The sequence below is a fragment of the Schistocerca nitens genome, chromosome 3, assembly GCF_023898315.1.
Source record: "Schistocerca nitens isolate TAMUIC-IGC-003100 chromosome 3, iqSchNite1.1, whole genome shotgun sequence".
In the NCBI taxonomy this organism is placed as follows: Eukaryota; Metazoa; Arthropoda; class Insecta; order Orthoptera; family Acrididae; genus Schistocerca; species Schistocerca nitens.
In genome coordinates, this window is record NC_064616.1 from 467073723 (window position 1) to 467100326 (window position 26604).

Sequence of the window (26604 nt, forward strand, 5' to 3'; positions counted from 1 at the left end):
ATGACGAGTCCTGACCCCCCAAAATTGTGGACAATTGAAGTAAGAAATGGGAGTGTTCCCACTATTTTGTCTTTAAACTTTTATGTTTTTGCAGTGGGATGCCACCAAAAAACACATTGTTATGGGTCAGAGACAAATCATGTTAGTGGGTTCGCTATGCTGAGGTGGTGCTGCAGAGACATTACTTTCCCACCTGCCATCCTGACTAGCATGGAGCAAAGTACAGCTGCTTGGGCATGTGCTCAACTCGTGCCACTACGTGGCCTGCTTGGCTGATCTGTATGAGTGTGGCCCGGTTGTGGACACACTTGCAGCCACTGTTGCCTCACTGGCACCTGGCCGTGCTGAGAGAATGCGTCACCTGCTGGTGCCACCCCATCTGCTACATGGCTGGGTCTGCTCAACATCACTGTACCTGCTGCTACCTGGTGGCCCGCTGGATGGCTGAGTTGTCATCATTGTAAACCACACTGTGTGATGCTGAGCATGTTGCAGCTGACACATTGCCATCAGACTGCTGCTTCTGCTCCGCCTGACAACTCTGCTGCAACACGTATTAGTGCAGCTTCGATGCCAGCCATCTATCAGTGTAGCTGACTGTAGCACCTGTGGCTGCCCAACCTGGGGGTTCTACATTTGATGCTGGGAGTCACTCTGCACCCCATCGTAGTTGTAGTCATTCTGCCCTGTGTTACAATGCTGCAGGACAGTGGTGCAGCCTCCATAAGTGTCCTGACATCGACACTGGGCAGCCCCCCGACCCCTGATGTAGCCAACCTTCCTCATAGCCTATGACACTGCCACATGGGTAACATGAGCAAATGCCCTGCCCCCCCTCCCCCATGTGTCTCATACCATCGATGCCCAACACTGTCTATGTACCGAACCACACAGAGTTATGTTTCACCATTGCTACTGTAAGTGCTGAAAAACTATGAATTTTTTCCAATAACAGGCCGTGGGTTTATGTCTCATTAGTGTTGTTGTTTTTTTGGATCCCTCCTCCCTTTACATGTAGATGTTCATGGAGTAGACTTAAATTTTCCCTCTTACTTCTCGTTGCACCTTTGTTTAGAGGTATCTTTACTTAGTAGATTATATTTTTGTTTGAGTATAGTTAGTGTGAGTTATGTTGAATGTGTATTTTTTTCTAGATGTGCACTTCATATGTATGGTGTTTAGTATCTTAATGTTTATGTAATTTAGACCATTATTTCCATGTGAAAATTAGACCAGCACTGAGATACATCATAACAGTAGATTAAACTTTTGCAAATATGTTGTTTTCTGTTTTGCTGTTTTGGGGTACTGTTTATTGGGTATATGCACTAAAAAGATTTCACACTGTAGAAAGAAGAGCAAATAGAGTGAATCAAGATTCTTGTTGTATTGTTTTTATTCATAGAGATGTTGAATAAATCAATAAATGGGTTTCTTATTGCAGTTTTAAGCTTTATCTGCTGATATGTATTAGTGTGATATATAGTCAGATCATCTTCATCTAGAGGTCTATGTATGCGAAGGGAATGTGAAATTTAATGTAGAGGAAGATACAGAAGATCAGCTCAAATATTGCTATGTAAAACTGACTATTTGCGGTTATGATATGGCAGAATTAAAACAAAAGTCTACTGCGGTGGATAGTTTACTGGCAGTAAAGCCCAGTGAGAAGGTAAACAATGTTTTACAGAATGTCCAAATGTAATTCGAATTTGTTCATAACCATATGAATTTTTGTTGTTGGTGGCACAATTAAAGTTATCCAAAGTGAAAAATATTTCTATTTTTTTATTTCATCAGTTATTTAATTGCTGATATTGACCCCAATAAAAGTTATTAATTTTTTACACAGATCTATGGGAAAATATGAAGGATGATGTCTTCCTTTTTTCTGTAAAACCTTGTATGCAATGATAAGAATGGGTAGCAAAATTTGGCAAGTAGTTTGTAGAAACCCAATGTAATTACAATTTTTTGGGGAACCAAAATTTCCATCCCTTGCAAGTAAAGCCAAGTCCAGATACTGACAAAACTTTTATATGTTTGTTGAGCTTTTTATACTATCTCCGTCACACACCCTCATTTACTCCATTGTACTGCATCGAGTAGTTCTGATGCTGCCAGCCACTCATCTTGAAGAAGGGTGTAAGGTTAAGAGTCAAAATATCACAAGAAGAAATAATACTATCCCAGATGCATACCAAAAAAATGATGGAATACATGAAAATTTAATAACATCTACTTTCCACTGTAGTAATTTTTGAAACTATTGTTTTCATCTTTCCACCTGTTCAGCAAGTGTAGAATGTATGTCCTCACTCTTCTTGTTTGGAGATAATGACACAATATTTTTCTCATGAACTGTGCTATCTACATGTCAAGTTAGACGAGTATTACCATTCTTCCAGTCATTCAAAATTTGACAAAGACAGATAGGTACTCATTACCCTCAACCTTGCAAGGAAAGCAAAACAGATTACATTTACTTTGTGAATAGCAGAGCCAATGCCTTTTTAATTTACATTTGTAAGTCATAGTGAAATAGGACTCCAGACAGTGCCTCATTTTATATTCTTTTTTGTACTGAATTTTAGAGGAAGTGAATTCACAGTTACATTTTGTCAGCTATGACTACCTTTTCTAATCCAATATTACTTCATTTAATTATCAAGACCATTCTTGTGCACTAGATGAAGAGCTGTTACTGTTTTTCATGTGAAAAACAATTTAGACTGCCATTTATGTTACATTCTGCAATGTCATATGTGACTGAATTATCTGAACGTTAAGTCTCTGGATAATCAGTGCTGTTATGAGTTCAGCTGCAGTTTTGTTGGCTGCTATTGGTATGGGCACTGCATGATCTATTTTCTTGGCTAGACTCATGATATTGTAGGGATTGGTTAGGCACCATTGCTTTACAGCCCATACATTTAATACAGAAATGCTCAAACCCTTTTTAGTAAGTAGAAAAGTTAGGAATATATAAAATATGTAAAATTAATGGATCAATCTCATACCATTAATTGATGAAACCAGATTAGTTATATGGTCTAAACTATATAAATGTGTATTAAGTACTGTTCACATTTATTTGAATGATGGGCTCACATGAATTGCGGATTCCTAGTATAAAAAACAAGAATTAATGTATGTAGTATCCCTGCATCATTGAATAAAGAAAAACATGCAAGCGAAGTTCATTTAACTCCACAGTAATTTGCAAAAAGCAACAGCAAACATTCAGGGATTGGACATGAATTTTCCCACTACCAGTCATGGCGTACAATTAAGTGTATAATCCTCAAAAATCACTGCAAGAAACATGCAACAAGTCTATTACCCACAAATATTACGTATCAACTGTATAAAATAATTATAGTTCATAATGCCTCACTTCTGATAAATAAAGTTAAAGTTCATATAGCTGCGCAAAATCAATCATGAAAATCAACTAATATAAGCTCAGTGGAAAGGTAGAGTGTGCAATTTGCACTAACAAAATTATTCAAAGTTCACTACATGTTAAAATATATACCCCATGCAGCTGCATGGCCACGTCAGCCACTCAACAAAAGTACACACATTAACACTGACTGGATATGAAAAGCACTGAAAAATCCTGCCAACCAGCAAAAGGTCACATACACCCTGTTGCTCATCCTTAAATACCTTCTGTGACATCACACACTACTGAATTCATTTACTGATGTCATCAGCTTTCATATGATACATTATATGGTCAGACTGATCCAGTGGTTTAGTTGTTATTAATTTTATAATCTATCATAATCAAAAACTATAGTGAATTTCATAGTGTTAATCCTAGAATTGTGCCTGTAGTTGAAAGTATCCCGTCTCGAGTACATCTCTTAGTGTCACAAACCCCTCCTTCAAATTGCTGTTCCCTGGGTAATCACAATATGAAGTAGCACCCAGTTTCACTGTTCTAATTAATTATGTACAATAGACATCACTTACATAATTGCAGTCAACGGTACAGGTGTATCATACATCATTAATATTCACCTAAATATCCACTGCATCATTATCTCAACTTTTGTGATCTATTTGGTTTTTCTGTATCATGTTTGGTGGGTCTTTACATAAGTTTCATTTTGACCACTATAACTGCCATCGTGTCGTCTACATCTTTCAGGGAAATACTAATGCTATGGCCTTAGGTAAACCTGCATCAAGTCACTCAGACATCTGTGTTACCTGCATTTTTTGCATGTCTCACCCACCCAGCAAGCCAATGCAAGCTCTGAAAACATTCACTAGTGCCTCTCACCATGTAAGCTGCCATCTCTTAGTGTCACACACCCCTCCTTTAAATTGCTGTTCCCTGGGTAATTGCAATATGAAGTAGCACCCAATTTCACAGTTCTAATTAACTATGTACAAAGCACCTATGTCTGGGTTTCAGACAGGAGTGCTTGTTTCTTTCAGTACTTAGGTGCTATACCAGCTGCAGATCCTCTACAATGCTGTTCAAGTTTAGGTGGAGTACCAAGTGGTCTGAGGCATGAATGGGCATTTGTAACAAGGAGGGAGGTGTGCTAGGGTAGTCCAGGCAGTTGTGCAAAATCACTGTGCCAGGGTGGCATAGTGGTTAGTGCAGCTGTGCAGTGAGCTGAAGATATAGGTTCAAATCCCATCCTTGGTACAAATTTTCATTCATCACTTAAGTTTGCATATAAACATTGTAGTATAGATCCCTACTTGTGATGAAACTAGTGTGATACATTGCATTTTGTAGCAAATGAATCAGCATGAGAAATAAGCAGGAAACGTGTGTGTCTATATATATATATATATATATATATATATATATATATATATATATATATATATATATATATATAAAAACAAAGATGATGTGACTTACCAAACGAAAGCGCTGGCACGTCGATAGACACACAAACAAACACAAACATACACACAAAATTCAAGCTTTCGCAACAAACTGTTGCCTCATCAGGAAAGAGGGAAGGAGAGGGAAAGACGAAAGGATGTGGGTTTTAAGGGAGAGGGTAAGGAGTCATTCCAATCCCGGGAGTGGAAAGACTTACCTTAGGGGGAAAAAAGGACGGGTATACACTCGCACACACACACATATCCATCCACACATATACATACACAAAACCTTAATCTAAAAGCGCAGTATTTTTCTCTGCCTCATTTTCTTTCCTACTTTTCCTTTCTATAACACATAAATTTTTAGAAACACTCACATGCTCAATTTCTTCATCTTATTATAATGCGCTTGCTCTTTCTCCACAAAATCACTACTGGCAGCCTTATCCAGGACTATATATGACTTCCACCACCACAACAACCTGTTCTTCCACTTCTTCCCCAGAGTAAATGTTAACAATAATGCTCCCATTACTATGGTCAGCTCCAACTTCACTAACTAAGCCATCACTTACATAATTATTATCATCATATGCAGTCAACGGTACAGGCACATCACACATCATTGATATTCACCTAAATATCCACTGCATCATTATTATTAGTACATACTCCACTTTGAGTTGGCTTACACACATTAATATTTAAAGAATGAACAGCATAAACTTTTGTTCTTCCCCAATGAACCATGGACCTTGCCGTTGGTGGGGAGGCTTGCGTGCCTCAGCGATACAGATGGCCGTACCGTAGGTGCTACCACAACGGAGGGGTATCTGTTGAGAGGCCAGACAAACATGTGGTTCCTGAAGAGGGGCAGCAGCCTTCTCAGTAGTTGCAGGGGCAACAGTCTGGATGATTGACTGATCTGGCCTTGTAACATTAACCAAAACGGCCTTGCTGTGCTGGTACTGCGAACGGCTGAAAGCAAGGGGAAACTACAGCCGTAATTTTTCCCGAGGACATGCAGCTTTACTGTATGATTAAATGATGATGGCGTCCTCTTGGGTAAAATATTCCGGAGGTAAAATAGTCCCCCATTTGGATCTCCGGGCGGGGACTACTCAAGAGGACGTCGTTATCAGGAGAAAGAAAACTGGCATTCTACGGATCGGAGCGTGGAATGTCAGATCCCTTAATCGGGCAGGTAGGTTAGAAAATTTAAAAAGGGAAATGGATAGGTTAAAGTTAGATATAGTGGGAATTAGTGAAGTTCGGTGGCAGGAGGAACAAGACTTTTGGTCGGGTGATTACAGGGTTATAAATACAAAATCAAATAGGGGTAATGCAGTAGGTTTAATAATGAATAAAAAAATAGGAGTGCGGGTTAGCTACTACAAACAGCATAGTGAACGCATTATTGTGGCCAAGATAGACACAAAGCCCATGCCTACTACAGTAGTACAAGTTTATATGCCAACTAGCTCTGCAGATGATGAAGAAATTGATGAAATGTATGACGAGATAAAAGAAATTATTCAGGTAGTGAAGGGAGACGAAAATTTAATAGTCATGGGTGACTGGAATTCGTCAGTAGGAAAAGGGAGAGAAGGAAACATAGTAGGTGAATATGGATTGGGGGGAAGAAATGAAAGAGGAAGCCGCCTTGTAGAATTTTGCACAGAGCATAACTTAATCATAGCTAACACTTGGTTCAAGAATCATAAAAGAAGGTTGTATACCTGGAAGAATCCTGGAGATACTAATAGGTATCAGATAGATTATATAATGGTAAGACAGAGATTTAGGAACCAGGTTTTAAATTGTAAGACATTTCCAGGGGCAGATGTGGATTCTGACCACAATCTATTGGTTATGAACTGCAGATTGAAACTGAAGAAACTGCAAAAAGGTGGGAATTTAAGGAGATGGGACCTGGATAAACTGAAAGAACCAGAGGTTGTACAGAGTTTCAGGGAGAGCATAAGGGAACAATTGACAGGAATGGGGGAAAGAAATACAGTAGAAGAAGAATGGGTAGCTCTGAGGGATGAAGTAGTGAAGGCAGCAGAGGATCAAGTAGGTAAAACGACGAGGGCTAATAGAAATCCTTGGGTAACAGAAGAAATATTGAATTTAATTGATGAAAGGAGAAAATATAAAAATGCAGTAAATGAAGCAGGCAAAAGGGAATACAAACGTCTCAAAAATGAGATCGACAGAAAGTGCAAAATGGCTAAGCAGGGATGGCTAGAGGACAAATGTAAGGATGTAGAGGCTTGTCTCACTAGGGGTAAGATAGATACTGCCTACAGGAAAATTAAAGAGACCTTTGGAGAGAAGAGAACCACTTGTATGAATATCAAGAGCTCAGATGGCAACCCAGTTCTAAGCAAAGAAGGGAAGGCAGAAAGGTGGAAGGAGTATATAGAGGGTTTATACAAGGGCGATGTACTTGAGGACAATATTATGGAAATGGAAGAGGATGTAGATGAAGATGAAATGGGAGATAAGATACTGCGTGAAGAGTTTGACAGAGCACTGAAAGACCTGAGTCGAAACAAGGCCCCGGCAGTAGACAACATTCCATTAGAACTACTGATGGCCTTGGGAGAGCCAGTCATGACAAAACTCTACCATCTGGTGAGCAAGATGTATGAGACAGGCGAAATACCCACAGACTTCAAGAAGAATATAATAATTCCAATCCCAAAGAAAGCAGGTGTTGACAGATGTGAAAATTACTGAACTATCAGTTTAATAAGTCACAGCTGCAAAATACTAATGCGAATTCTTTACAGACGAATGGAAAAACTGGTAGAAGCGGACCTCGGGGAAGATCAGTTTGGATTCCGTAGAAATGTTGGAACACGTGAGGCAATACTAACCTTACGACTTATCTTAGAAGAAAGATTAAGAAAAGGCAAACCTACGTTTCTAGCATTTGTAGACTTAGAGAAAGCTTTTGACAACGTTAACTGGAATACTCTCTTTGAAATTCTGAAGGTGGCAGGGGTAAAATACAGGGAGCGAAAGGCTATTTACAATTTGTACAGAAACCAGATGGCAGTTATAAGAGTGGAGGGGCATGAAAGGGAAGCAGTGGTTGGGAAAGGAGTGAGACAGGGTTGTAGCCTCTCCCCGATGTTATTCAATCTGTATATTGAGCAAGCAGTAAAGGAAACAAAAGAAAAATTCGGAGTAGGTATTAAAATTCATGGAGAAGAAGTAAAAACTTTGAGGTTTGCCGATCACATTGTAATTCTGTCAGAGACAGCAAAGGACTTGGAAGAGCAGTTGAACGGAATGGACAGTGTCTTGAAAGGAGGATATAAGATGAACATCAACATAAGCAAAACGAGGATAATGGAATGTAGTCTAATTAAATCGGGTGACGCTGAGGGGATTAGATTAGGAAGTGAGACACTTAAAGTAGTAAAGGAGTTTTGCTATTTAGGGAGTAAAATAACTGATGATGGTCGAAGTAGAGAGGATATAAAATGTAGACTGGCAATGGCAAGGAAATCGTTTCTGAAGAAGAGAAATTTGTTAACATCGAGTATAGATTTAAGTGTCAGGAAGTCGTTTCTGAAAGTATTTGTATGGAGTGTAGCCATGTATGGAAGTGAAACATGGACGATAACCAGTTTGGACAAGAAGAGAATAGAAGCTTTCGAAATGTGGTGCTACAGAAGAATGCTGAAGATAAGGTGGGTAGATCACGTAACTAATGAGGAGGTATTGAATAGGATTGGGGAGAAGAGAAGTTTGTGGCACAACTTGACTAGAAGAAGGGATCGGTTGGTAGGACATGTTTTGAGGCATCAAGGGATCACAAATTTAGCATTGGAGGGCAGCGTGGAGGGTAAAAATCGTAGAGGGAGACCAAGAGATCAATACACTAAGCAGATTCAGAGGGATGTAGGTTGCAGTAGGTACTGGGAGATGAAGAAGCTTGCACAGGATAGAGTAGCATGGAGAGCTGCATCAAACCAGTCTCAGGACTGAAGACTACAACAACAAACTTTTGTTTCACTCTTTACGCTATTATTCGTCTTTCCATGGCTACACATTAATTCATCACCAACAATTTCTTTGTGAAGTGATACTATGATTTTAGGGGTGTGGTGGAGTACTGCAGCAGCCACTGGTATTTGGCAAGTATAGGGTGTTATTTTTGATATAATAACCAAGTTGTTGCACTATTGTGAGACAGGCAAGACCTGCTCAGTGAAACGTGCAGGCATAATAGTAATGTATGGTTCTTGCAGTGCAGTCAGTGGGATTACTCCACCAGCAGGTTTCAGTTGTGTTGCCAAGTAGGTGAGTAGAAATGGCAAATCGGCATAGTAAAGGTGTTGTTACCTTGTATAAATAGCTGTCAGTTTTGTGGTAAATTTATATGTGACCCAGAAGTTCCACTAGGATCCGGGGGCTACACCAGACGAGGAGGCCACATGGAGCAACCAGCAGCAGTCACAAGTTCAGGTCTCTGTTTCAGTACCAGCTTCCTGCATGGAGTCTGCCCTCCAAACTTACTGCCACAGAACAGCAGGCCTTCCTGGCTCACTTGAGCACCAGCTAAATTCCTGCACTAGTGCCAGCAGATCACAGCCCGTGAACAGCAGTCATCTCTCACCACCACAGCAGATGTGCCTCCACACTTCATGCAGAGGCTGCCTGGGCACAGTTGCTTGTTGCAGAGTTGGCTGCCTCTGTGAGATCCCTGTTCACCTTCGTCAACTGTTGATGCCTGGCACTGTTGCTCATGCCAGGCACTGAGTGCTGGCGTCAGCAAAGCTGGGTGTAAGTGTGTTGCAGCCAGCTGGTTGTTCATTTGCTGTCATGCTGCTGGCCACCTGCTCTCTTCCCATGGAGTGGGCGCTGGTTGCCTCCCCACACTGACACAGTGCTATTGTAATAGGTAAATATATAACATAATTTTAACAGCTGCTTGTCTATGGGTTTTCACTGGCGTGCTATCCTGCCTCAACGCTCCCTGCCTGCCATTCTGACATCACAGCCACCCCTCCACCCATAGGTCGGCTACAGTTCGCATTAGAAGTGGTGGCACCATCTCCAGTGGGTAGCAGATGGAGTGTTGTCTGCACAGTTCAACATATGCACTACAGCCTGCACTGTCAACACAGTGGGATGGGTGAGAGAATTAATGCTTATTTTTGGTGTGTGTGACATGGGACCTATTGGGGAGCATTGCTGTAACTTGAGGGTTATTTCATGTAGATCAGAGAAACTGGCTAATGTGTCTGAGTTTCTGGGAAATGGCAAGGAGCAATACTTGGAGCCTGTTAGATGTTCACAGGGTAATGTGCTTTAGTATTCTGCACCATATATTGCATCAGTATCTGTAATTCGTTTTACGTGCCACCATCGTGCTTATTTGTGATGCAGTGTAGGGAGTCTAGATAGTTAATGGTAAGGCATAAAGTGTAATTTGTGATCTGAATAGCTGTGTATATATATTGTGTATATTGGGTGTGAACGAGTCGTAAATGTATTACAATGGCACAGTCAGAGACGCAGGGCTTTTTTGAGCCAGAAGCAGTGTGTTTGTTGACAGGAAATCTAGCACAGTTGTCTCCAGATAACATGGAGCTATGGGTGCAAATTGCAGTTAAGGATGAGAAAATAGCTTTGCTCCATGCATCAGACCATGTGATGGATCCAGCTGCCACTTGCCTGATCATTATGTTTTCTGGAAGGTCATCTGAGGATGTGGTGTTGTTCATCGAGGACCTGACACCTGACAATGTTGTCGGGTATTGGTGGTTGGTCTGATAGTCAGTTGTTGCAGATGGCAAAATTACTTCTAGTGCGAGAGATGGAAACTTTTGTGAGACATACAGAGGCACTGAGAAATGTGGAGATGTTCAAGCACTGATAGCAGGGGTTTCTACATAAGTACAAGAAGCAGAACAGTGCAAAGTTTTTTTGGGAGTGACTGAGAGCTATTACAGAGAGACATGGGGAAGCCATAGAGGGTTTTGATGATAAAATAAGGAAGGTGAATGTATGTACATATGAGTTGGAACAGAACAATGAAGCAAATAAATTTTTTCTGCAGGAAGCAAAGCAAAGAATATTCAGGGCTTTCCTAAGAGGCTTACCAATGGGTGTGTCAAGAAGAGCGTGCATAAGTGCCCTAAGGACCTACCTCTGGATATGTTCTGCATAGCAGAGTCACTGGAAGGGAACAATCTGTTGGCTTCATTGTGTTGTTTTGTTAATAGGAGTATTTAACGCATAAGAGAGAAGGATGGCAGAAAGGTAGTACCTGAGAATTTTGATAATTTGGGTGCCAAAGAAGTGAAATTGGTGAAAGGGATGTTCATAGCGAATTTGGAAGTTCTGCATGAGTAGGACTGGTGTACGGAGGCTTTAGATCATGAGCACCCACATGCCACCACTGTTACTGCCTCATGTCAATAGGTGGAGCATCTAAAGGGAGTACAGAGAATGTGGACGGAGGTGTTGTTGGGGGAAAAAACTGCTCGTCGGAAAAATTGAAGAAATTATCACCAAGAGGCATGAAACACTCAAAAGCAAAATCATCCTGGATTGGCCCCCCAAATATTCGAAGGAAACAACACCAGCAAGACCTCACTCACCAACATCAACAACAAAAAAAGGAACTAGGTGCCTCCAATATTCAGGCACAATGAATGCAGTAACACCTCTACCAATTGCAGACCCAACTTTAACACCAGCAGCTATATTATCAAGAGTAGGAGCAGCAGCTGAACAACTACCAAGGGAGCCAGACACAGAAGAAAATTCTGCTGCAGATGATAATAGAAGAATAGGTGTAGTCGGGAAAAGAAAAGCAGTACTTCCAGCACACCTGAACGATTTTTTATTGACAAGGTAAAGGTAAGTGATCAATTAAATATGCCAAATTCTGACAATATGCCAAAGCCTAACAAACCCTTTAATTTTGTGCTGTTTCATCAAAATGACCAATCATTGCTAAACAAATTAAGTGAAGTTGAAATTTTATGTACTATGAGCTAAAAAACTTTTCTGTAGTGTGTATAACTGAACACTGGCTGCCTAAAGATGCAATGTCAGTCACAATACTTGCAGACTTGAATCTTTCCTCATCATTTTCTAGAATTACATCCAGTCATGGAGGGTCATGTATATTTGTTAAAAGTGGCATTGATTATTGTAACATAAAACCCATTGAACTCTTAGCTGCAGAGAAAATTTTTGAAGTATCCACAGTTGAACTCCCTGCAATAAAATTAATAATCATCTGTGTATATAGAAGCCCTGATGGGAACTTAAATGATTTCTGTCACCAACTAGAAGCAGCTTTAAATACTATAAAAAACTTCAACAAAACAGTGATCATATGTGGAGATTTTAATATAGATTTTCAAGAAATCTGAAAAGACCAGCAAAGCTTGATGACCCTACTGGAAACATATAATATAAAAGCCACCATAGACTCTCCTACAAGAGTTACACCAACAACTAGCTCAACAATTGATCAGATATTAATAAACACAAATGTAAATCACAATTTCTGTGCCGGAAATCTTAATACTGGCTTCAGTGATCCCTATGCACAGTTTATTGCTTTGCACACCCCAAGTGAAACAACTGAGAAAGAGGAACTTGTAAAAGAAGCAAGGAAATTCACTAACAAACAAATAAACCTTTTTGTACTGAGACTAAGTGAAGAAACTTGGTATGAAGTGTATACTTGTGAAAATACTAACAAAAAGTTTGAAAAATTCATGGAAATCTTCATGTCATACTTTGAAGCTGCATTTCCGTTAAAAAAGCAAAAATGTCAACCTAACTTCAAAAAGAACAAATGGATTACAACAGGTATTAGAATATCTTGTGCAGAGAAAAGAAGATTACACGCTATAGCAAAGACACAGAACATGCCTCATGAATTTCATTTGTACCTGAAGAATTACAAGAGGATCCTCAAAAATGTTGTAAGGAAAGCTAAAACAATGGAAAATGACAAATACATTGAAAATTCAAAAAACAAATCTAAAGCTATATGGGAAGTTATAAAAAATCAAACAACAAGTGAAACTAAACAATATAAAAATATGAACTTATGTTATGAAGGACAAATGATTTCTTGCCCAACAGAAATTGCAGGGACCTTCAACAAATATTTTGCGAACATAAGTGAACAGTTGGTGACTGGACTGGAAGAACACAACAAAATATCACCTCCATCATGCAATAGTGTAAGAATTGTGTCTACATGTTTGTTCCTTTCACCCACAAATTCTGAAGAAATTTTATCAGTTATAAAAACCTTGAAAACAGGGTACTCATGTGGAATTGATGGAATACCAGATGCAATTATTAAAAAATGCTGTCTTGCCTTAGCTGAACCCTTGACACATTTGTGCAACAGCTCACTGGCATCAGGAACCTTCTCTTCATGCTTAAAAACAGCAAAGCTGAAACCACTGTTCAAAAAAGAAAATCCAGAATGTGTTTCAAATTATAGACCAATAGCCCTACTGCCTGTATTTTCTAAAATTTTAGAAAAAGTTTTTTTTAAGAGATTGTCTGATTTCCTAAATAAAAATAAAATTCTCTCTCCTTCACAGCTTAGCTTCAGGAAAGGCTATTCAACTGAAAGTGCAATATTTGAATTTCTTAATGAAATCTATACTAAACTGGATGCAAGTGAGTTTGTGACAGGCATGTCTTGATTTATCTAAAGCTTTTGATGTCATTGACCATAATGCCCTACTGCAGAAGCTTGACCAGTTAGGAATTAGAGGTATATCCAATGAGTGGCTCAAGACATACCTATGTGGTCGCAAACAGGTGGTTGAAGTGCAATATACTGATCATAACAAAATCAGCTACTACTATTCAGGATATGAAAATGTGAAATATGGTGTCCCTCAAGGATCAGTATTAGGACCCATTCTGTTTCTCCTCTATGTCAATGATCTTATGTACAACAAGTATTGCCAAACTACCCTCCAATTTGCAGACGATACAAGCTTCCTTATTAGTGGTAAAACAGAAGAAAAACTAAAAGACTCCGCTATCCAAACAATGAACAGTGTAGAACAGTGGTTCAGCTACAACAAGCTAATTATAAACAAAGAAAAGACAGTAGCACTGAACTTCTATAATGTAAAAGGAAGACACCACCCAAACATAGAAATAGAACTTAGGGACAGAGTTCTTGAAAGTGTTGACAGCACTAAATTTCTGGGACTCTGGCTCCAGAACAACACAAAATGGGAGGTACATATTGAATATTTGCAAAGAAAACTAAGCAAAACCTATTACATGATACGGATCTTAAAAACTTGTTGCAGCAAAGCCACCCTGTTAAATGTATACTACTCCTATGTGCATTCTGTAATTAAATATGGCATAATCTTCTAGGGCAATACAACAACAAATATTAAACTTCTCAGGATGCAAAAGAGAATACTAAGAATTATTGAAGGGGTAAACAATACGAAATTGAGCAGACCCATATTCAAAAAACTGTCAGTTCTTCCTCTTCCTTGCATTTTTATCTACGAAACATCAGTTTTCATCAAACAATATATCGATAGACCCCCAGATATCCTATTAAAAAATGAAGATATACATGCACACAATACAAGGCAAAAATCTGACCTTCATGTGAAACAGGTGAGAACATCATTGTGCCAAAAAGGCACACTACATACTGGGATAAAGATTTTCAATAATCTACCTAAACATATTAAATCAATAGGTAAACTCTGTAGTTTTAAGGCTGAAGTAAAGGCATATTTAATTGATCATTGCTTTTACAGTCTGACAGAAATATAAAAGCCAAACAACAAAAATAAAGATGCATTATTAATATTCTACGGCAACGGCCTTGCCACAGTGGATACACCGGTTCCCGTGAGATCACCGAAGTTAAGTGCTGTCGGGCGTGGCCGGCGCTTGGATGGGTCACCATCCCGCCGCCACGTGCTGTTGCCATTTTTCGGGGTGCACTCAGCCTCGTGATGCCAATTGAGGAGCTACTCGACCGAATAGTAGCGGCTCCGGTCAAAGAAAACCGTCATAACGACCGGGAGAGCGGTGTGCTGACCCCATGCCCCTCCTATCCGCATCCTCACCTGAGGATGATACGGCGGTCGGATGGTCCCGATGGGTCGCTTGCGGCCTGTAGACGGAGTTAGTTTTTTTATTATTAATATTCTACTTTGTATGTTGCCTGTAATTTTTGTTGCATTTATGAATCTGTGCTAAATTACCTCAATATCTAGTCCTTAGGATTGCAATACAAACTGTATTTTATCTTGTAAATACCTTACCATGTCCAATATCCTTGTATATATTCTATACATATAGGTTTTCAAGGACTAAATAAATAAATAGAGTTTGAAGATTTGTTTTTTCCGTGGGGCCTGTTACCAGCAAAAGCCATTAAACAGCACTGAATTCCAACAGAAAATGAATTACTCATGTATCGGGAACTGTATCAGGTACCATGATATTTACAACCAATTCTGGAGGAGTTTATCAAGCAAAAATTGGCTGATAGGGTGAAAGAAGAGAGCAATAGTCCACATGGGACAGGAATTGCAGTTGTGCCTAAGAACTTTACGAACAGTTTGGAGAAGTACAGAATCTGCTGTGGTTACCATTGTCTTAATAGTAAGACAATAAGAGATGAAAATCCTACATCTAACATCACAGAGACAATCAACAACATGAGGCAATGCTGGTGTTTCTGTACCAAGGATTTGAGAAGTCGATATCATCAGTTGGAGGTGGTCCCTAAGGAGTGACCAAAGACAGCTTTCTCATTACCCTGGAGCCACTATCAGTATTGGAGGATGCCATTTGTGCTAAAGAATGTCCAGCAATGTTTCAGCGATTGTTGGATGTAGGCTGAAGGCTCGCCAGTGTCTAGTCTGCCTGGATGATGTAATTATGTTCTCAAAATACATGGAGGAACATAAGAAACAGTCGAGAGAAATATTTTAGAGGTTGTGAGCTGGACATCTGACTTAAGTATGGGAAAATGTAATTTTGTATTGGAGGAAGTAGGTTACTTAGGACATGTGATCAGCAAAGGTGGAGGGAAAACAGATCTGAGACTGGTGAGTGAAGTATGAGATTTCCCTGCTATGAAATCGGATAAAAACTTCAGTCATTCCAGGGACTCTGAACTATTATAGGAGATCTGTGAGGAAGTTTGCTGGTACAACACACCTTTGAAAAAAATGTGTGAAATTCCTGTGGATGGAGGAATTTCAGGGTGCATTTGAAGAACTGAAGAAAGTGTTAATGTTGAGTCATGTTTTGACTTTTCTGGATTTTCAAAAGGAGTTTATATTATTCTGTAACACATCTGACCATGCTGTAACGTGTGTCCTAAATCAAGAGACCAATGGTGATGAGTATTCTGTGGCTTTTGCCTTGACGCAACTTAATACAGCAGAAAAAACTATTCAGCTACAGAGAAAGGAATGCTTAGCCTTATATATGCAATCACATATTTTCAGTGTTACCTTTACTTGAAGAAATGTGACTGACAATCCTGCTCTGATATGGTTATTAGGCTTGAAAGACCTGTCCAGCAGACAAACAACATGGCTATTAAGACTCAGTGAGTTTGACAGTGAAGTCATAAACAAACCAGGAAATAAACATGGAAATGCAGCTGCTTTGAGTGGGAAGGTAGAAATAACCCAAGTACCAGGTCATGGCGTTGTTGAATGGCAAGCAGCGCAGAATGCTGGTGAACTGTAAGTTATACAAGATGCGACTGCAGTTCGGCATATATGAGGTCTGTTATGGAAGCTAACTAGATTAGGACCATGAGTGGCAGTGCTGGCTAAGTTGGAGGAAGAAGTGCTAAGAGAGGCACATGACGTCAAGTAATGGTAATCACATGTTGTCAAGTAATGGAGTATGAAAAACAATGAACTGAAGGGTGCCTGAGATATATTGGTGGATGCGAAGGAAGGGAGATGTGGACCAGTGTGTGAGAAATTGTATGCAGTGCATGCATTGTGTGGACTTGAGTCATAAGTGCGTACCATCACAGAGACTGCTAGAAGTGTCAAAGCCATTTGAAAAATGATTGGAGTGGATGTAATAGGACCATTTAAACAGACTTCAGCAGGGAGCCGTTTCGTGGTGGCAATAATAGATTGCTTTTCTCATTGTGCAGAGATGATTTCTATGATGAAAGAGCAAGGAATTTTTGCAGTTCCAGAAGTATTAGTCAGCAGTCGGTTGCTTAAGTCTGGGGTGCTGTAGAGAATGATTATAGATCAGGGGACGAATTTTATGTTGGACTCGATAAAGGAATTATGTTGCTTGTTATGGATGAAGAAACTAAGATATAGTCTACTAAAATGGACCAAGATGGCGCCTAGTGTAGATCGGGAGTATGTTAGTTCCGTACAAAAGTCAAAAAATAAGGAGGAAAAGTGTTCGATATGCAACAAATTCTGTGTGTATTATGACAGTACATGTATGCCATGTTATATTATCGCAAAAGTAGACGCCAAAAAAAAACCTGGTAACAGGAAAATGTTATAATCAGGCATCTCATCCAGCAAGTACTTCGACTCATTCGTGGGAAATGGTGTACTCTGATACAACATGCCATTGCAAGAAACGTGTTGTAAAAGGTATAATGTGCTTAAATTGTAAAACGGTTTTTCATTATTCGTGTGTTAATGTCAGTCCTAAAAGGAAACTATGGTTCTGCAATGGCTGTTTCAAAGGCGACTTAGGCCAAAAACCTAATATGAGAAACACCAAAGACGAAGTTATCAGTGCTCTACTGGAAGAGTTTTCCGTTATAAAACATCACACGAACAGTATGAAAAATAAGCAAAGAGGCTTAGCGTTTTACCTCAAGATACTGTAACTTTTGTTAATAACAGTTCTGTTGTTTATGTTTGTAGAAAGTGCGGAAAAAACACAAACAGTGGTGTAACCTGTTGCGAGTGCGAAAGAAAACATCAGTCTAAAACTCCCGACCATGTTCCAAAACTTTACATTTTAGGCGATAGCCACACCCGTGGTATTGTCTCACGCATAAATAAAGCTTCAAATGTGAAATCGATGAGCTTTGTAAAGCCTGGGGCGCCCCTCTCAGAAATAAGAAAACTAGTTTTTTCTGAAGAAATAAAAAAGCTGTCTTCGAAAGATTTTGTTGTCCTCTTTGGTGGATCTAATGACATTTATCAAAATGATACATCTAAATCCTGCTGCGAATTAAACAAGTGTATATCTGAACTAAGTAATACAAACGTTATCCTCGTAAATATACCACAAAGGTACGACTTGATGTCCCGGTCATGTGTAAACATGGAAATTAGTGCCGCCAATGAACTTTTTTCCAGTATATGCAAACAATATAGAAATGTTTCTGTTGTTAATATTAATACCATTGGACGCAGATTCCACACTACTCACGGGCTGCACTTAAATGGCCTTGGAAAGCAACTTGTTACATTAAAGCTAATGGAAATTATTCAGAGACTACAATACTTACCAACAACATCATCAGTGGTACCTGTATCATCATCACAGAAAGTATCTCTAGGAGTGACTATTGCAGAATCAGATACAGTAACAGAAAATGCAGCAGAAGTACCTAAAGAAGCAATACTAACAGAAGTAGAATCAACAGCAGCGTCAGAAGAACCACGTTCAGTAACAGCAGAAGTAACTCCTCCAGCATTAGAACCAGCTCCTACAGCAGTAACACCATCTCCCTCACCAGCAGTAGCAGCACAAACTACTTCACCAGCAATAGCAGAAGAAACACCATCAGCAACAGCAGAAGCAACTCCTCCAGCAGTAGAAGCAGTTCCTATAGCAGCAGCACCATCTCCCACACCAGCAGTAGCAGAACCAACTCCTTTACCAGTAATAGCAGAAACAACTCCTCCACCAGCAGCAACTAAACCAACTTCACCAACAGCAGAAACAGTACCAGCTCCTCCTACATCACCTTCAAGAGTAGCAGAAAAGAATAGACCAGTCACAGTAAGTAAACTATCATCTTTGTCTCATGATGAAGTGATACCAAATGATTTGGGAAAACATGTTCCTATAAAACTTGTGGACAGTAAAGTGAAACAAACTTCCAACCGTGTTTCAAACAGACCCAAAAAATTACCAAAGAGAAATGAAGATTTTTTTATGGTTTATCCCAAGGAAGTCCAACCGCCACCTAACATAGATTCCAGGGCTGAAAAAACAATTAAATGTTCTCCATTGCCACATAATACTGTACTCCTCCCCCTCCTGTGACAGTAACTCTATCTTATTTCTGCACTTAAATGTCAGGTCTCTGAAAAATAAAGCTGATCAGCTTGGTATACTATTAAAAAGTAACAAAAGAATGATTTTATGTATTGACGAACATTGGTTAATGGAAGAGTATATAAAACTGTATGTACCATCAGGTTTCAGATTAGCTACATACTTCTGCAGACCCAGTGAATCCTATGGGGGTTCATCCATATATATTAGCAATGATCTAGACTTCTGTTCTTGAAGTTTGTGACCTATGCATTAAAGGTGTTTTTGAAGCAGCTGCTTTTATTATACCTAGTATACAGCTCATAACTGTGTGTTTATATCACACTCCTGAAAGTAATGTAGAACAATTTATAGAACGTTTAGAAAAACTTGTGATCAGTATACAAAAATATACTAAATGCAAAATTTTAATCTTTGGGGATCTAAACATAGACATTAGGAAAATGACACCCAGAAATGTTAATTTAGTAAACATGTTAAGATCCTATAATCTCTTTTGTTGTAATGAAAGTCCTACAAGGCACTCCTCCTATCTTGACAATCTAATAACAAATGTATACAAAGGTGATTTTGAGCTAGGCTTATTTAATGTCGATTACCTGTCAGACCATAAAGGTATATGGGTCAAACTAATTACTAAAAAACAAAAGAAGACGAGGAACAAACTCAGTGTGTCAGACTATCTAGAGATACAAATATTAGCAAGTATAGAGAAGAACTTAAGTCTATAGATTGGAATACTGTTATACATTCCTCCAGAAATGTTGATGAAGCCTTCAGCACATTCCTCAAAATCATTTCTGAAATCTTCCACACATGCTGTCCACTGGTTAAAAAACAAAAAAGTTAGGAAACCTAGCGACTCAACTTTACAGAAGAGGTTTTCACGCCAATTACAAAAACTGAGAATACCGGTAATTACTTGTCATGATAAGGTCAAAAAGGGAGCGGTAGATAAAGAAACTTACAAAAACCTGAAAAGAAAATATAGATCTGAAATTAAAATAGCCGAGTGTAAGGCAAATGGTGATTTCATTAAAAAATCACACAATAAATGTAAGGCTGCATGGAAAGTAATAAAATCAGAGCTAGGTATGGATATAAACTAAAAAGACAACACAAATGCTGCTAACGTCACTGCTGATGATTTCAATCACTTTTTTGTCAACTCTGCCAATATTGGCCTTCCAACCCACAGCAACCAGAATTCCAATTCAACACATACACCTATTTCTCACCCCATATCTGGCAGAAATTTTTAACAAAACATTACAAACATAGTGTCAGCTTGTAAATGGAGAGAAGTACAAGTAACTGATATAATTAAACCAACCTCTAAATTAGGATACTCTAGATCTGAAGATGTGTATGGCCTGTCAAACTATGTAATTAAAAAAGTTGTAGATCTCATAACATATCCTCTTTGCATACTGATAAACTGGATGCTCTCGAGTGCACACTTTCCAGAATGTCTCAAAAAAACAGTTGTCATACCATTATACAAAAAGGGTGACAAGTCCTGTATCAATAATTATAGACCAATTTCACTTGTGCCTATTCTCTCAAAAACAATAGAACATTGCATACTGCAGCAAACATGCATACACTTATCAGACAATAATATATTAAATGATTCTCAGTATGGATTCAGGTCAAACTTATCAACAGTCAAAGCAGTTGAAAACCTTATCTCTTTTGTACTAAGTGAATTTGAGTCAAAATTATCTGCTGAAGCCATTCTAATTGACTTGAGTAACGCTTTCGACTCAGTTAACCACAAATTATTATTAGATAAACTGTGTTGCTATGGAATCAAACACTTGGAACTCTCACTAATTGAATCATACCTCAGCAATAGAAAACAAATAGTAAAGCATAATGACCAACAGTCACAGACTTTTAAGTATAAAACGAGGTGTTCCTCAGGGCTCAGTGCTTGACCCTCTACTATTTATATTGTTTGTAAATGACTTTCCGAATAACTTACCCTGTAAATCTATCCTCTATGCTGATGACACAACATTAGCTAATTCTGGAAAGGATATAAACATATTGAAGGAGGAAAGTGAAGAGTGTCTCTAAATATCTAATATCGGGTTTAAAGCTAATGACTTATCTATGAACCATGAAAAGACTGTCAAGATAATCTTCAGTTTAGCAAACAGTAACATGGAGTTATCATCTGTTAAACTACTAGGAATAAACATTGACTCAAAATTAACTTGAGACACACATACAGATTATGTATGTCGAAAGCTATCATGAGTTATCTACCTACTAGCCAAACTACACACATGTGTTACACAAGATTTATTGCTTCAGTCATACTATGCCCTCTTTCATTGCCATCTACAATACGGCATTCTTTTATGGGGTAACTCTCCAGGAGCCAAAAAAATTTTCACTTGGCAGAAGAAAGCAATTAGACGTTTTTACGGAATCACTGACAACAAGACCTCATGTAGACCTTATTTTAGAGACTTAAAAATTCTCACGGTCCAATCTCTTTACATATATTGTTGCCTATTAAACATAAAAGAAAACTTAAACCACTACACTATAAGGAAATCAGTTCATCAACACAATACTCGGCAAACAAATATGATTGATATACCTACAACCAGGCTTAAGAAAACCCAATCTAGCTATGAATACATAGGCATAAAATTATTCAACACTTAACCGTACAGGCTCAATTGGTTTAAATGGATATTTTCAAAACAAAACCAAAGTGTGGATGAAGAAAAATACTTTCTACAGTGTAGAAGAGTTTCAGAATAGTTGTAAAGATGATCTAATTTATTGATAAACTAAGGCTTACTGTTATGTATAGTTATGGATGTAGAGGCAGCTAGCTATAAGCTAATAGGGTACAACACTGTCTTTTTTTCCATGTAATATTTTTGTTATATGAAACATAATGTACAAATAGCTATAATACTTCTGACAACATTGATTGCATGTTAATGCTGATAAATTATGGCTTACTGTTATGTATGGATCTAGGTGTAGAGGCTGTTGTAAGCTAATAGTTTACAACATTGCTATATTTTTACTGTGTAATATTTTGGTATGTAAAACATAATGTACAAATAGCTGTAACTCTTCTGACGACATCGATTGCATGTTAGTGCTGAAAGATGGTTAAAATAAATAAATAAATAAACTACAAGTACTAAATCATGAGCACCATAAAAGTGGAAGGGTGTTAAGGTACTGTGTGAACTGATACCATAATGATTGGAACACGTAAGTCTCATTTTTCATGGCAGCATACAATTCCAAAGTCCACAACAATACAGTGTAGCAAATGCAGTTTTTATATTCTGGCACAATTTTTCAAGAAAATGAAAAAAATACGAAATTTGAATTAAATATTATAGGAATTGATTGAAATTATGATGAAAAACTTGTTTTTCCACAAAATTCAGAAAATCACAACAAAAAAGGTCCATACAAGACATCAATTTTCATCATGTTTTTATGAGTCTTCTAAATATTTTCATTCTTTTTTTTTAATATTTCCACAATTTTAAAGTTTTTCCGCCACTTTTTTGGAATTGTTTTTTAATGACCAATCATTTACCTATCATTTCGTCAAATTTCCAATAAATAAATATTTGTAATGGGACACTTTTTCTAGCAGTATATTTTTTTTTATAGAAGTAGCCGTTACCAGGATTAATCTCGAATCTCGTATAGGTGAACAATCTCAGCTGTTTCACTGAATCAATTTCATATGATTTTGTGTATGATATATTATATTGCAGGCTAAAATGCGTAAAAAGAAATTAATTTGTTAGTCATCTGTACGTGTAGTTAAAATTACTCTTGGAAATATTTGAAATTACGAAATTTTGGGCACATTTAAAATTCGTATTATTAATTGCACAATGTAACACCAGTTATTAAAATTATTTCTGCATTCATGTATAAAATAATGATGTAGTTTAGTAAAGATTCTTCTTTTTTAAAGAAAGTATGTAAACTGTTTTGCTTTGTAAACTCTTCGCTTTGTAAACTCTTTGGAATATTGTGAGTACCACAGAATGTAAGTAGTAGTGGGTATGCCTCTGATGGAAGTCAATGTGTTTTTTAATTTTGTCTACAACAATGTAATTGATGGTTATATGAAAATGGCAGTTGTGAAGTCAGTGTTATACAGAATAAAGGGTTAAAATAAAGGAAAATAAAAGAAACTCATATCAACAGATAATCCTTCGTCAGTTATTTAGTCATTGGGAACCCATAACATTATAAATCAAAATTTCGACAAGAATGCACCCCTATATGGAAGAATTTGAGCCAACAACACTGTGATAATGTAGATAAGTAAAAAGTTCACGCTTCCTGAAGGTTTTGAAACTAATGAAGATGCTACGAAAAATTTAATGGTGATATGAGGGAGGGTAGGATTACAAATGATTGTGATTTTTCATTTTATTGGGAATTTTGCCACAACATACAAACTACATCTCCTCGAAAATACCTAATTTAAAAAAATTTAAATATCTCAATAAAAATAATTTTCAAACTACAAATTTAATATCATGATCTTGATTATCATTGTCTTGTTTTTTCTTCCTTTGTATCTGAGTTTAAGATTTTCATCTTCAAAAATTATAAAACCCATCCACTTAATAGTTTCAACTATTTGTCTGGAAAAATAATTTTAAATTCATTATTGAGCTCCATACAAATTTTTCTCCATATTTTGTATTCAGGTAACAACATCCAGTAATTTTACATAAAACATATACTTCACTTGAATAATTTTCTTAAGCAATTTTACATTGTTGAGAAGTAGAAATTTCATTCATAGAGAAAATTCTTAATTAACAAATTTTAAATTTATTGATCATCGAATCATAGAAAAAATATTTAATAATATAAGAAAGTAATTTTTTATTATTAAAATACTGTTCTACTAAGTTAGATCAAATAAAAAGTGATTACTTTTCTAAGACATCAAATAAAATCGAGTATGGCTAATGTATGGGATAAATCTAAATTAATTAAATACATTTTTATTGAGATAAATAATAAAAGGGAAACAAATTCAATATAATATTTACAAATATTGTTTTAAACCCACTTCAATTACAGAACATCTGAGAAGTATAAAATGTAAAATTATATTGATTATGTTAAAGGTACTTATGGAGATGGTGTATATAAATTTTAATTTTTTTTAGTTATAACGACAATATAGATATTTGGGAAGAAATTGAAAAGTCAAATTCTCTCTTCTTTGTGAGCTGAAAAAATATGACTATCATTGTAATTTGTGATAAATAATTTACTATAAATATTAGAAGGTTTGCTGCAGAATCGTTGAACATATTCTCAGTTCGAATGTAAAAGACTTTCTTTAGACTGAGAGTCTCATGTGCATGAATCAGCATAGTTTTAGAAAGCATCACTTGTGCAAAACTCGGCTTTGCTGCAGAATCGTTGAAAATATTCTCATTTCGAATATAAAAGACTTTCTTTAGACTGAGAAGCTCATGTGCATGAATCAGCATAGTTTTAGAAAGCATCACTTGTGCAAAACTCATCTTGCCCTTCTCTCACATGATATACTGAGAACTATGGATGAACCTATATTTCTAGCTTTCTGGAAAGCATTTGATATGGTGCCCCATTGCAAATCTGTTAACAAAGGTAAGAGCTTATGGAATAAGTTTACAGACATGCGAGTGGCTTGAAGATTTCTTAAATAATAGAACCCAATATGTACCCTTGACTTCAAGTGTTCATCAGAAGTCCTAAATGTGGAAAAATGAAACTTAATGTGGATGATTAGGGAGATCAAACCTGTAACGTTCAGATACAGTATTACTAGAGGCCTGCTTGACACAATCAAGTCGTTTAAATATCTGGGCATAATGTAGCAAAGCGATACGAAGTGAAATGAGCATGTGATAACTGTGGTAGGAAAGGGAAGTGGTCGACTTCAGTAGGGAGAATTTTAGGAAAGCGTGGTTCCCCTGTAAAGGAAACCACTTATAGGTCACAGGTTTGACCTATTCTTGATTACTGCTTGAGCGTTTGGGACCTGTACCAGGCCAGATTGAAGGGAGACATCAAAGCAATTCAGAGGCAGGCTGCTAGATTTGGTACTAGTAATTCAAACAACATGTCTTATGGAGACGCTTTGGGAATTCAAATGGGAATCCCTGAAGGAAAGGCGATGATCTTTCCTGTTGAGGAAAATTAGAGAACCAGTATTTGAAGCTGACTGATTCTGCGGCCACCTACATACTTTCTGTGTAAGGACCACAAAGATAATATACACGAAATTGTGGCATATACGGAGGCATATAGGCAGTCATTCTTCACTTGCTCTGTTTGTGAGTGGAACAGGAAAGGAAATGATCAGTAATTGTACAGGATATGTCCAAAATATTAACTGGTAACTTCAGTAATTTTGTTATTAATAATCCAAAAGGTATACCTTATTTAACAAGATTATCGAACAAATTACCATGTAAATATTGAAAAAATGAGAATATGGAACAGGGATAGATAGCAAAATTACCATTACAAATGCGTCTGCCATGCTATATGTATTACGATCCCAAAACAAAATTAGTTAGATAAAGTATGTAAGAAACATTATATATCGTTCAGAGATCTTAAACGTTTAGAATCTAGTCATAAAAGACACAAACAATTTCAAAAAATTATAAAACTATATACTGAAGGTGCTTCATTTCGAAAAAAATGGAGGTACAACATCTGTAGACATAAAATGGAGCTACCAACACTCATTTTTTGTGCAGCCGCATTTTATAGCTATAATTAATGGAAATCCAAATCAATTTGAAGCACAACACATTTATTTCGACATAAATAAAAAAATCACGGATTTATAAACAAAAGTAAATAAAACAGCAATAAAAATTTTATTTTAACCGAATATAAAAATGTATAAATATCAGAAAAATCATAAATATTAACAGAATATGAAAATAATTAAGACTACATTAACCATAAATTTTTAACTGAATCTTAAACCCTGCACAAGGAAAAACTTAAAATTTTTTGAGAACAAACTTTAATGGGGTTTTCATTTGCATTTTTTTCTAATAAATTTTTATTATATCTATTTTCATTTTGTTTTTTATTATTTTTCTGTGTTTCATTTGTATTTTTTGAAAATAAATTTTATGAATTTTAACATTATAGATGTGTTTTTTATTTTTAATTTTTTAGTTCATTTTTTAAAATTTTTCAATTAATATTCCATTATGAACATCATAGGTTAAACTCTTGTTGCCATAAAAAATTATGTAAGATAAAGTATCATTAAGAATTTTATTATTAAAAGTAACACATAATTTCGTAATTGTATTTTGTACATCAATAGTATTTTTTATTTGAGTCATACTTCAAACACACGTAGGATAACTTGTATTGAAATATATGGATTTCTATCAG